Source organism: Lethenteron reissneri, chromosome 66 (assembly GCF_015708825.2).
Source record: "Lethenteron reissneri isolate LAM-NWPU_2019-01 chromosome 66, ASM1570882v1, whole genome shotgun sequence".
Taxonomy (NCBI): domain Eukaryota; kingdom Metazoa; phylum Chordata; class Hyperoartia; order Petromyzontiformes; family Petromyzontidae; genus Lethenteron; species Lethenteron reissneri.
In genome coordinates, this window is record NC_083844.1 from 3,190,099 (window position 1) to 3,202,908 (window position 12,810).

Genomic DNA, 12,810 nt, shown 5'->3' on the forward strand with positions numbered 1-12,810 from the left:
CGCGGGCGCGTTAGTGAGTCCGAACGGCAACACTCGAAACTCAAATAGGCCCATCGGGGTGGTGAATGCTGTTTTTGGCCGATCCTCTTCCGTCATCTCCACCTGCCAGTAACCGGATGCCAGATCGAGGGTGGAAAAATACCGCGCTCCTGCGAGACTGTCGAAGGTGTCGTCGATGCGGGGTATGGGGAAGGCATCGCCGAGCGTGACTGCGTTTAGTTTACGGTAATCGACGCAGAACCGGGTTGACCCATCCTTTTTCGTTACTAGTACCACCGGGGCTGACCAGGGGCTCGCCGAGGGCTGAATTATGTTATCGCGAAGCATGTCCCCAACTGCCTCTTTGATTTGGGCGCGTTCGGGTGCGCCCACTCGGTACGCAGGGAGTTTGATGGGTCGGGCTGCACCGGTGTCAATTTGGTGCTTAACAAGATCGGTCCGACCCACGTCCGAGTCGTGTTCACTGAATACGTCGGCATACTCCCGCAGTAACTCGCGCAGCCGATCGGCCTCTCCCTTAGGTAAATCCGCCCATGGTACATGTAACGCGTCGAGCAGGGGAACGACCTCGGCTCGGGGAGTCGGGCCGACTCGCCAGGCCAGGTCCTGGTCACCCTCAGGACGCCCGGGGTCCTCAGCCCAGAGTGCGAACACCGAGTCGTTAGAGTGGCGTGCGTGCAGGGGGTGTACTGTGGCTATCGGGGTGCGCCGTCGCAGTATCGCTGGGGTATGGTGGGGGTTAAACATCCGCATAAACAATCGGTCCCCATCTGCGTTTACCAACGTGGCGGATCCCACAACCCCATACCGTTTTGCCAACTCCGGGTGAGGAGTTAGCATTACCTCCCCTGATGGTCGGAGCGCGGGGTCGGTGGGGGATGTTGCCACCGGCACCAGCATCTCGGTGAGCGGGCCGATGGGATAGCGGCCACAGGTGCAAAGCGGCGGCGCGTTGGTTCTCGTCCCAGGAACGGTATCCGCTCGCCATTGCTCTCCATGGTGGCGCATCGCTGGCGGGGTTGCACGTTGAGTCCCAACCGTTCTAGGAGGTCGGTGCCTGCGATACACTCGTGACACAACGCACTCGACACGTAGAACTCCTGCGTGCACACCTGGCTGCCTATGCGGACCTCTAGGGTGGCTCTCCCCAGCAGCCCCATTCCGGCTCCGCTCGCTGTGTGCAGCGCGCGGTCCGGGGCCTGCAGGTGACGCACGTCGACCCCGATCGCGCTGCAGTGCGCTGCGCTCACGAGCGAGGCCACCGCCCCCGTGTCCAGCAGGATTCGGGTACGCACTCCGTTTACCTCCCCTTCCACCAGCGACGTGGCCCCCGTGATTCCCGCCACCAGCTCCCGCAGCCAGTCGCCAGGAGTCACCGTTTCTGTGGGCGTTGTTGCTGGAACCTGTGTGGAGATCACTCGCTCGCCATTATTCTCACAGCTTGTTTGTGTCGGGGCTACGTCGATTTCACCCCCCGGTGGTCCCCTCTCTAGGGGGGCCTTAGTGTTTGACCTTAGCTCTTGTCTAGCTCGGGCGACCTGAGGACAGTCCCTCACTAGATGCCCTCGGCGATCGCACATATAACATGCCCGGGGAGGGGTGGCGGCTCCGTAATGGGCTCTCTGCCCACTCCCTCCTCCAGTACGCAGTTGTCCCAAATCGGACTCTAATTGGGACACCCTCCCGGCCAGCCCCCCTACGGTCGAGCGTAGTTCCCCCATCTCCGTCTCAATGGTAGACTGTAGCTTGGCCATATTTCGGCTCATTTTATCGTCTACTTGGGTTATCATATCTCCCATGCCAGCCTGTAACCCGGCTACCCATCCCGGGGTTGTCTCGCGGGACACTGGAGGCTCTCTTTCCCGGCCCCTTACCGTCCTCGCGAGCTCCTGTTCCTCCTCCTCGTCTTCCGAGAGCAGGCTCGCAATGGCGCGCTCTCGTCCCAGCCCCCGGAGCTGCGCGCGTTCGCTGTGAATTCTTTCACACTTACGTGCGCGCTCGACAAGGGTGTTAAAGGGAAGACGTGGGCAGCTCATGTCTGGCTGCCACCACGCCGTGCGAGACAGGTACCGCTGGATTTTCTCGGCGGCCAGTTCCTCAATAACATCAGTTGCGTACCCCGGGCGTGCGATCTTTGTTAACTCGCGCACATCCTCGGCGTAATCACGTAGATCTTCGCCAGGTTGGCGACGGCGCGCCTCTAAGGCCGATTTTGCTTCCTCCTCGTCACGCGTGCCAAAACGCTGATCGAGTCGGCGCATCAGCTCCTCTAGCTGTGTCTGTGCGCTCGCGGGTAACGCTTCTACAAAATCGGCTGCCCGCCCATCAAGATTCATATTAAGTTGACGTACTGCCTGCGCGTCCGTCCATCCATTAATTTCCTTGGCCCCTAAGAGATTGCGGGCGAATGCCTTCCACGAAGGGGCCCCCCGGCCGGTAAATATTAGTCTTATTTTAGCGTGAGGTAACGCGGGGGTCCGTACCGCTTCCGACACCAATTTGCGGGGGTCGCTAGCCCCCGAGATCCCTCCCTCGATAATGCTAACGGCCGGGCTAGCATCATCAATCGCCCCCCCGCTGCTAAGCGAACCGCTGCTAAGTTCCTCACCTATGGTGTGGGAGCCGTCGCCCGCGGATTCCCCTCCACCGCGGGTCCGCGTAATGGGCATGGTTAATCACCGATTAGTATTCTGCCCCTCTCTACTACGATACTTCCCTTTCCTAATCGCGCGCCTGCAACCCACGCGGAGCGAACGCACGCACGCCCACACACACGCCGCTCCGCGCACTCCAACTCAACTCACGTTATACTCGCGCACCTGTATCACACACGGAGTGAACACACGCGATACCCACTCTCGCACCGCTCTGCGCAGCGCTCCCCCGAGGCGAGCCGCAGCACTACAGAATCACTGCGTACCCACGCGCAACCCGCGCGCTCAGCTCCGCGCAGCGCTCACTCACGTGGCGAACCACTGTGCACACAGCGCACCCACACGCTCACACTGCACGACAAGATCACGCGAGACCACGCTTCGCTATTAATGATTTATTATATGCCACCTGCGAATTGATGTTGAATCAGTGAGTCGACGAGGCTGGCCTATTCCACTAAACCTGTACCTATTCCCTATTTATCGGCTTACGATACCCTACTTCACCTCCCCACTCACTGTTTGGTGCCCGCGGAGGTTCGCTGCCTTCTGCGCTAACAGCGTACCTCGATGCGTCGCACGGACGTCCGGGTCGCTGGCTGGAACTCCTGCTGGTCCGCTGGCCTGGAGAGAAGGGGCCATTTCCCCTCTCCGCTCCTCTATTTATCCTCCCTACCTCAAAGGGGATGCTGCGCTGAACAATGGGCTCGTGCACCCCAAGCCCGCGCACGGCGGTTCCCGGGCGCTGTTGATATGCTAATCAGTGTGCTGCGTGCAAGGCGTAAATCCTAATTACTCCCTTACCCTCCCTAACAATGGGGCCTGCGCGCTCAAGCGCAATTATCCCAACCCTCCATGACTATGCGCAACAGCCCCTGTGAGCCCGCTATTCATGCTGTCCCGTGCCTCCCCTGCTTGCCCCGTCGACTCGTGGGGGTGTGTGTGGGGGAAATGCGCCTCAACCGCGGTGGCCGAATGCCCCACGCCGCGACCTCACCATATTAAGGCCGGCCGCAGCGCCGCGGTGCCACGTAGCACGGGGAGGTCATCCAATTCCCTGATCGCCGGAAACCGTGAGAATTAATCCCGATAAGGGTCTCTCGGATAAAAACCGGTCGATCAGGTGACCTTCCCTTCCAGCTCTATGGGGGGGGGGGGGGGGGGGGGATGCGTGCGGATGTGTGCTTATGTGGGGCGGGTGATGGGGGGCAGTGCGGTGGGGGAAGCCGGGCGGCTCCCTGGTTCGGCAGAGCGGCCCCGTCGTTGTGGCACCACAACGTACAGTACGTACAGTACGTACCCATCCAGCGGTAGACTGAACCACGGCTGATGACGAAGGTGGCATCCGCTCACAAATCTCCGAACACTCAGTCCAGAGGTCGCAACCGGGTACCCGATACCCGTACCCTACGGTCACTGGTGAGTAACTCGTCACTCATTTCCCAACGTCTTGTCTCTTCTCACAATTCAAGTTCCTAGAATCAACCCACCCGCGCCTGCAACATGGCTTCACCCCAGAGGTCGCAATCAGGTACCCGATACCGGGTACGGGTACCTGTTTACGACGCTGGTGCGGCCAGGTACGGGTAAGGAATCAAAACCCGTTTGCGACCTCTGACTCAGTACCGTAGCCCCGAGCCATCGCTTGTGCGCTATTCACTTTGCTGCTGAGAGGAAAGCTACGGGGAGGAGGTGGGGGGGTTGCTATGAGAGGACATCTGTGGAACGGCTGGAGATCTGTGAAGAAGAGCTTCATAGCTCATCGGATTCCTGCGGTCTGAAAAAATATTCCGAGAGGGCGTTGGGAGGGGGGGTGTAGGTATGAGTGGGGCATCTGCACTTGGATCACCCTGCGTGTTGTTGCTGCCTCCCCCGTTGAAAATGTTCCCAGCGTGAACTTCACCCTTTGCTGTTGCGACGACGCCGTGTGCCGTGCGTGAACGTCGTTGTCGCAACAACAAAACGCATTAAAAACTAAAGTAACTTTATCGGTACCGAGCCTCCCACAGGGCCACGCGGGGCAGGGAGTGTGGCACAGTTTTGGCGCCGGCTAGCGCAGAGTGGCGGCGGTCGTGTCGCTACGCTTCTCTGCGGTGAGCAAACGACGTCTTTATAACAACAACAGCAACAGTGCTGCTGTTGCCACTGCTGTGCCTCTCTAAATAGAATTAACGAGGGCAAGCCGCTCGCTCGATTCGCGGGATTCTGCAGTGAACGGTGACACCCACCCTGTGAACGGTGACACCCACCCCGTGAACCGTGACACCCACCCCGTGAACGGTGACACCCACCCCGTGAATGGTGACTACCACCCCGTGAACGGTGACACCCACCCCGTGAACCGTGACACCCACCCCGTGAACGGTGACACCCACCCCGTGAATGGTGACTACCACCCCGTGAACGGTGACGCCCACCCCGTGAATGGTGACTACCACCCCGTGAACGGTGACTACCACCCTGTGAACCGTGACACCCACCCCGTGAACGGTGACACCCACCCCGTGAACGGTGACTACCACCCCGTGAACGGTGACACCCACCCCGTGAACGGTGACACCCACCGACCCTGCAACTCTGCAGACGTCTCGGACGCGGGAAAGGGTTGAGAGATTCTCTGCGTCGTCCCGGTTGCTCGCGTGATGTCGCACGGTGGTAGCGCGTTGACTCTTACACGTTTAAGAAAGTTGAGCATTAGTTTGTGATTCTGTTTAAATTTATATATATGTACAAACTTAAACTAACAAAAATTATCTTGGGATTTTACCAAGTAAGGTCCAACTGGATACGTAGTAGCTCTTTTATCAGAAGTGACCACCTGGCCATCGCAAATGAAAGCTCAACGAAGTGGCTTATCATTGTGTGGACATTTATAGCGGCCAAATACTCTGATCGTGTGATCTCGATTCTAAATGTCGAGGGAAAACCGGAGGACCTGGAGAAAAAATCCACACGACCACGGGGAAAGAGAGAGAGACGCGCAAACTCAAAATATACAGCAGGCGTCAGGGTCAGAATCAAACCAACGATCTCCTGTATACCAGGAGAGGTAGTTAACATCTCAACATGCGTTCAGAGTATTTGGCTGCTGTAAATGTCACGTGATGAAGTAAAACACTAAAATCTACTATATTCTTGGTTCTTTCGGTAAAGTCACGTAGAAGGGAAATAATAAAATAATAAAAATGTAAGAATCAAATTATCACGACGTTTCGATTGCAACACAAGCAATCATCAGGTTATGAAAACCACAGCAAAAAAATATTGCTGTGGTTTTCACACCTGATGATGATTGCTTGTGTTGCAATCGAAACGTCGTGAGAATTTTATTGTTTTATTATTAATTTCTTACTTCCCTTCTACGTGACTTTACCGAAAGAACCAAGAATATGAATCCCTGTAGTCACGAAATCTTCAAATCGAAAAAAAAAATCTCCTCTTCTTGGTTCTTTCGGTAAAGTCACCTAGAAGGGAAGTAATAAAATAATAAAAATAAAACATTATTTTATTATAGTATATTATTTTATTATATTATGTTAATATATTATAATACTATATTATTTAAATATACAATATTAATTTCTTATTTTAATATTTTATTTTTATTATTTCCCTTCTACGTGACTTTACCGAAAGAACCAAGAAGATGAATCCCTGCAGTCACGAAAGCTTTAAATCGAAATTTTACATAGACTTTGATTGCTTCAACCAGAAAAACTTTAATAATAACCCTAAAAATGCTTAAATTGATCAACTTGAGATTCTTACTTCCATTTATACGCTTTTTAGATATCGATTGAAGTTCGTTGTCGGCTGTTCCCTGTATGGATAATTGCCTTTGAACTTTCACATGGGGCATGTTCTGCCCTGGAGGGGGGTATGGTCTGGACCAGTCTAGTTTAAACCCCCGGGTCTAGTTTAGCCGAGGACACTTTATCCCCCCGGGTATACTCTGGCCTGGGCCAAACTATACCCGGGTTTAATCGGGGCAGGGGTTGTTTTTAAATCCTTTATATTAAGTTCACTTGCTTGCTTAGGACCGTGCAAATCTTTCGGTCGTTTTTTAACCCACTTCCCGTGAGCCAATCGAGCTGACATTTTGCACACAGACTCGTTGTGCGTGACAATTTATTTTCGTGAAAACAATTTTCACGAAAAAAAAATTCGATTAATTACCAATTGCTTAATGGTGGCAGGCAATCATCTGACCCATAGGTGGCAGCCATCTCAAGCCAGAGGATGAGAGGACTCTAGCCGCCACGCATTTAAATGATTTATAGTGAAAAACTTAGTTTTTACGGGTTAATTTTTTTATCGTGTTACACCGGTATCTGCAGGAGGTCGGAGCGACTTGCTCTGTGGTGACACTTTTCCGTGACAGAGGTTTGGCTTTTGCTGTTGGGTTAGAGATCTCGTAAATATCAACATTGTGTCGTTAATCCACCACCCACCACCATTGCCTGACACGGCCAATCAGTCAGGGTTTGTCACGTAAACGAAACGTGCCAATTGGTTTCCAACTTCAGCACACACAGCGCTTGTGTGTCGGGGAGAGTGAACCCACAACAGCATTTACAATTCGAGTACCGGTGACGTTTCGCCGGTGATTACAAACAACGGCGACCGGTTTCATCGGGCGATGTGCCAGGATTGTGATCCAACGCCATCTAACCCAGCAGCAGCAGCAGCGACGACAACAAAAACCTTCATCACAGACACCGCTGGTCGCAAGAGACTGTGTGGGGGTCGCTAGCCCCCGAGATCCCTCCCTCGATAATGCTAACGGCCGGGCTAGCATCATCAATCGCCCCCCCGCTGCTAAGCGAACCGCTGCTAAGTTCCTCACCCATGGTGTGGGAGCCGTCGCCCGAGGGTTCCACCCCACCGCGGGTCCGCGTAGCAGGCATGATTAATTACGTACGCGCACACCCACACACACAGCTCCGTACGGCACTCACTCTTGCGCTTCTCTGCGCCGCGCTGGCCGCTCACGTTACAATCGCGCACCTGGGGTACGCCGATTTCGCACGACGAGAGCTTACGCATACCCCGTACCACACGCGTTCACACTTATAACACGTAACGAGCACACGCCAGCGGGGCACACGCCGACACAACGACTAAAGTCGCCGCCGCCGTGCGCGCGAGATAAACCGTACAACAATGCGCAGCCGATTACGCTATGATCGCGCACCTGGGGGACGCCGATTACGCACGCTGCGAGCTTACGCACACACAGTACCACACGCGTTCCCACACGCTCACACTGCACGACAAGATCACGCGAGACCACGCTTCGCTATTAATGATTTATTACCTGATAACTAATGTTGAATTAGTGAGTCGACGAGGCTGGCCTATTCCACTAAACCGGCACCTATTCCCTATTTATCGGCTATGATTCTAAGTCACCTTCTTACTCACTGTTAAGTGTCCACGGCGGTCCGCTGATCCTTGTGTTAACCGCGTGCCTCGGTGCGTCGCACGGACGTCCGGGTCGCTGGCTCGAGCTGCGTCTGGTCGCCTGGCGCTGGAGTAAGAGAGCCATTTCCCCTCTGCGCTCCTCTATTTATCATCCCTACCTCCAAAGGGGATGCTGCGCTGAACAATGGGCTCGTGCACCCCAAGCCCGCGCACGGCAGTCCCCAGGCGCTGTTGATATGCTAATCAGTGAGCGACGTTGGCGGCGTACATCCTAATTACTCCCTTACCCTTCCTAACAATGGGGCCTGCGCGCTCAAGCGCAATTATCCCAACCCCCCATGACTATGCGCAACAGCCCCTGTGACCCCGCTATTCATGCTGTCTCGTGCCTCCCCTGCTTGCCCCGTCGACTCGTGGGGGTGTGTGTGGGGGGAAATGCGCCTCAACCGCGGTGGCCGAATGCCCCACGCCGCGACCACACCATATTAAGGCCGGCAGCAGCACCGCGGTACCACGTAGCACGGGGGAGGTCATCCAATTCCCTGATCGCCGGAAACCGTGAGAATTAATCCCGATAAGGGTCTCTCGGATAAAAACCGGTCGATCAGGTAACCTTCCCTTCCAGCTCTATGGGGGGGGGGGGGGGGATGCGTGCGGGTGTGTGCTTATGTGGGGCGGGTGATGGGGGGCAGTGCGGTGGGGGAAGCCGGGCGGCTCCCTGGCTCGGCAGAGCGGCCCCGTCGCTGTGGCACCACATAGCCCCCCGGGGTGCCAGTCCCCGTCCCGGGTTGACTTGAGCACCTCGCCTGGGTTGCCCCCACGAGGTATCGCCGCGGGGTCCGCGGGATTCGCCCGGCCCTTGTGGCTGGCCTCGGGGGTGGCGGCTCCGTCTCCTGGGGCTCCGGCGGTGGTCTCCTCCTCCATTCCAACGGCTCCCCTCGGCCTCTGGCACCTGCGGGCTGGGGAACAAACTCAGAGGCGGTGGGGTTTAAGGGTCGCCGTCCTCGTCGCCCCCGGCCCCGCCCGGGGCCCCTCGGAGCCCGGGGCTCCGTGGGGCCCATGTACTGCGCGAGGCCCCCGGGCACGGGGGGTGGGGGGACCCCGGGGTTTCGGGGTACTTGGACGGCGGGGCTCCCTCCCTCGGGGGCTGCTCGCCACGGCTTCAGTCGGCGGATGTTGACCACCATCTCCCGGCCCCTCTCTCCTCCCTGAATCAGTACCGTCCAGGGTGAGATCTGCCGTCTCACAATCCAGGGTCCTCGCCAGTAGGTGGTCAGCTTCCCCACCTGTCCGGCACCGACGCGGGGAGTGTACAGCCACACCTCGGAGCCCGCAGTGTAGAAGGGGGGCTCCATACGGGGTCGGGCGCCCTGCTCTTGCCGCTGGTGCGCGGCCTCTCCGTGCGGGTAGGCTCGGCCCATGGCCCCTCGCAGGGTCTCCAGCAAGTGCTCCACGGGGTCGCTCCCTTCCTCCCGTTGCGGCGGAGGGACACCGAACAGCAGATCTGCGGGCAGGCGAGACTCGCGACCAAACATCATTAGGAACGGGGTCTGTCCTGTAGAGGTGTGAACGGTGGTGGTGTAGGCGAACAGGGCATAGGGAAGGTGTTCGTCCCAGTCCTGTTGATTCGCGGCCGCCATGCGTTTAAGCTTCCCGGCCAGAGTCTGGTTCATCCTCTCTACCATCCCGTTCGCCTGGGGGTGATACGCCGTGGTTCGGTCCTTCTGGATCCCGAACTCTCGGCACAGTGCCTGAAATAGTTCGGCCTCGAATTCACTACCCTGGTCGGTAATGACTCGTTCGGGGATCCCGCACTTAAGTACGTAGTTTTCCACGAAGGCCCGGGCCACTACGAGGGCTGTTTTATCCGGGATAGCCACCGCCACGGGGTAGCGGGTGAAGTATTCCACCGCTACGAGAATATATCGGTTGCCCCGGTGGGATCGTGGAAAGGGCCCCTGCAGGTCGATTCCGACCAACTGATTCGTCCGACTGACTCGGAACGGCCTCAGGGGTACCTGGTACCTAGCCGGCTTTTGCCCACACTGCTGACAGGCCCGGCAGCCCTGCACCCAGGCGGCCACATCTTGTGCCAATTTGGGCCAGAGATACTGGCGACGCAGGGTCTCTCGAGTGCGTCGTTCCCCATCGTGGCCCCCGAGTGGGTGGTCATGCACCAGCCGTAGCAGCTGGGGTCGCACCTGGGCAGGAACACAGATGCACCCCGGCTGGCCGGCCTCGGTTAACTCCCGTACCACTCCGTTCTGCACACACAACCGGGCATACAAACCGCTCCAGGGTCCTGGTAGTGCATCCTTCTTCTCTCGCAGTGCCGCCTCCACCGCCGCCAGATCCGGATCTCGCTGCTGGGTCTGTCTCAGCTGCTCGTCGTTTAGGCCCGGGAAGGCGCAGCCGACGTCCTCCTGGATCCGTCCGATCGGGTCCCGAGCCGCGGGTCCCGCGCTTGCCGGGCGGTCGACGGGATCCTCAGTGCCACCTGTGAGGGTCTCTGTGGCGCACACTGCACTCTCTCTCGCTGGGGGGGGGTCAGTGGCCGCGGCCTCTCGGGGGTCCGTTGCCTGCCGGCAGCGTCCCCCCGTGAAACACGGGCAGGCCTCCTCCGCCCTCGTCTCGGCGTACACCGTGGGTCGCCTCGACAAGGCGTCCGCGTTTGCATGCGTCCGGCCAGCCCGATACTCGATTTGCAGGTTGTACTCCTGCAACTGCGCCAACCACCGAGCCATCTGCCCCCGTGGCTCCTTGAATGTAAGAAGGAACTGAAGAGCATAATGGTCAGTGCGTACGCGACATCTCCTGCCGTACAAATACGGCCGGAACTGTTTGCATGCGAAAATCACGGCGTACAACTCTTGGCGGGTCACGCAATAGTTCAGCTCGGCCCCACTCAAGGTCCGGCTGGCGTACGCGATGACTCGTTCCGTCCCATCCTGTACCTGTGACAACACCGCGCCCAGCCCGCTGCTGCAGGCGTCGGTGTCCAAAATAAAATCGGTGGTAAAATCGGGGAAAGCAAGGGTGGGGGCGTGGGTGAGGTGGTCTTTGAGAGTGGTGAAGGCCGTCTGGCAGGCCCCCGTCCACTGGTAGGGGTGCTTAGGGGAGGTGAGTTGGGTGAGGGGGCGTGCAATCTCGCTGAATCCTTTTACAAATCGACGATAATAGGTGGCGAGCCCCAAAAATGATCTGATCTCCGTCAGATTCCTTGGCCGTGGCCACTCCACTACGGCGCGTACCTTCTCCGGATCGGTGTGCACGCCTGCCTCGCTGACGCGATGCCCGAGGTACCCCACCTCGCGTTGTGCGATGTAACACTTACGTGGCTTGAGCTTGAGATGAGCCGCTCGCAGTCGCTGGAACACCTCTCGAAGCCTGGACCAATGCTCAGACAAAGATCTACTGAACACTATCACATCGTCCAAGTAAATCAGGCACTGTTCCCACTGCAAGCCCCGCATCACCAACTCCATCAACCGCTGGAACGTCGCGGGCGCGTTAGTGAGTCCGAACGGCAACACTCGAAACTCAAACAGGCCCATCGGGGTGGTGAATGCTGTTTTTGGCCGATCCTCCTCCGCCATCTCCACCTGCCAGTACCCGGACGCGAGATCGAGGGTGGAAAAATATCGCGCTCCGGCGAGGCTGTCGAAGGTGTCGTCGATGCGGGGTATGGGGAAGGCATCGCCGAGCGTGACTGCATTTAGTTTACGGTAATCGACGCAGAACCGGGTTGACCCATCCTTTTTCGTTACTAGTACCACTGGGGCTGACCAGGGGCTCGCCGAGGGCTGAATTATGTTATCGCGAAGCATGTCCCCAACCGCCTCTTTGATCTGGGTGCGTTCGGGTGCGCCCACTCGGTACGCAGGGAGTTTGATGGGTCGGGCTGCACCGGTGTCAATTTGGTGCTTAACAAGGTCGGTCCGACCCACGTCCGAGTCGTGTTCGCTGAACACGTCGGCATACTCCCGCAGTAACTCGCGCAGCCGATCGGCCTCTCCCTTAGGTAAGTCCGCCCATGGTACATGTAACGCGTCGAGCAGGGGAACGACCTCGGCTCGGGGAGTCGGGCCGACTCGCCAGGCCAGGTCCTGCTCACCCTCCGGACGACCGGGGTCCTCAGCCCAGAGTGCGAACACCGAGTCGTTAGAGTGGCGTGCGTGCAGGGGGTGTACGGTGGCTATCGGGGTGCGCCGTCGCATTATCGCTGGGGTATTGTGGGGGTTAAACATCCGCATAAACAATCGGTCCCCATCTGCGTTTACCAACGTGGCGGATCCCACAATCCCATACCGTTTTGCCAACTCCGGGTGAGGAGTTAGCATTACCTCCCCTGATGGTCGGAGCGCGGGGTCGGTGGGGGATGTTGCCACCGGCACCAGCATCTCGGTGAGCGGGCCGATGGTGACTGCCGTCGCCAGGATAGCGGCCACAGGTGTGAAGCGGGGGCGCGTCGGTTCTCGTCCCAAGAACGGTATCCGCTCGCCGTTGCTCTCCATGGTGGCGCATCGCTGGCGGGGTTGCACGTTGAGTCCCAGCCGTTCTAAGAGGTCGGTACCTGCGATACACTCGTGACACAACGCACTCGACACGTAGAACTCCTGGGTGCACACCTGACTGCCTATGCGGACCTCTAGGGTGGCTTTCCCCAGCAGCCCCATTCCGGCTCCGCTCGCAGTGTGCAGCGCGCGGTCCGGGGCCTGCAGGTGACGCACGT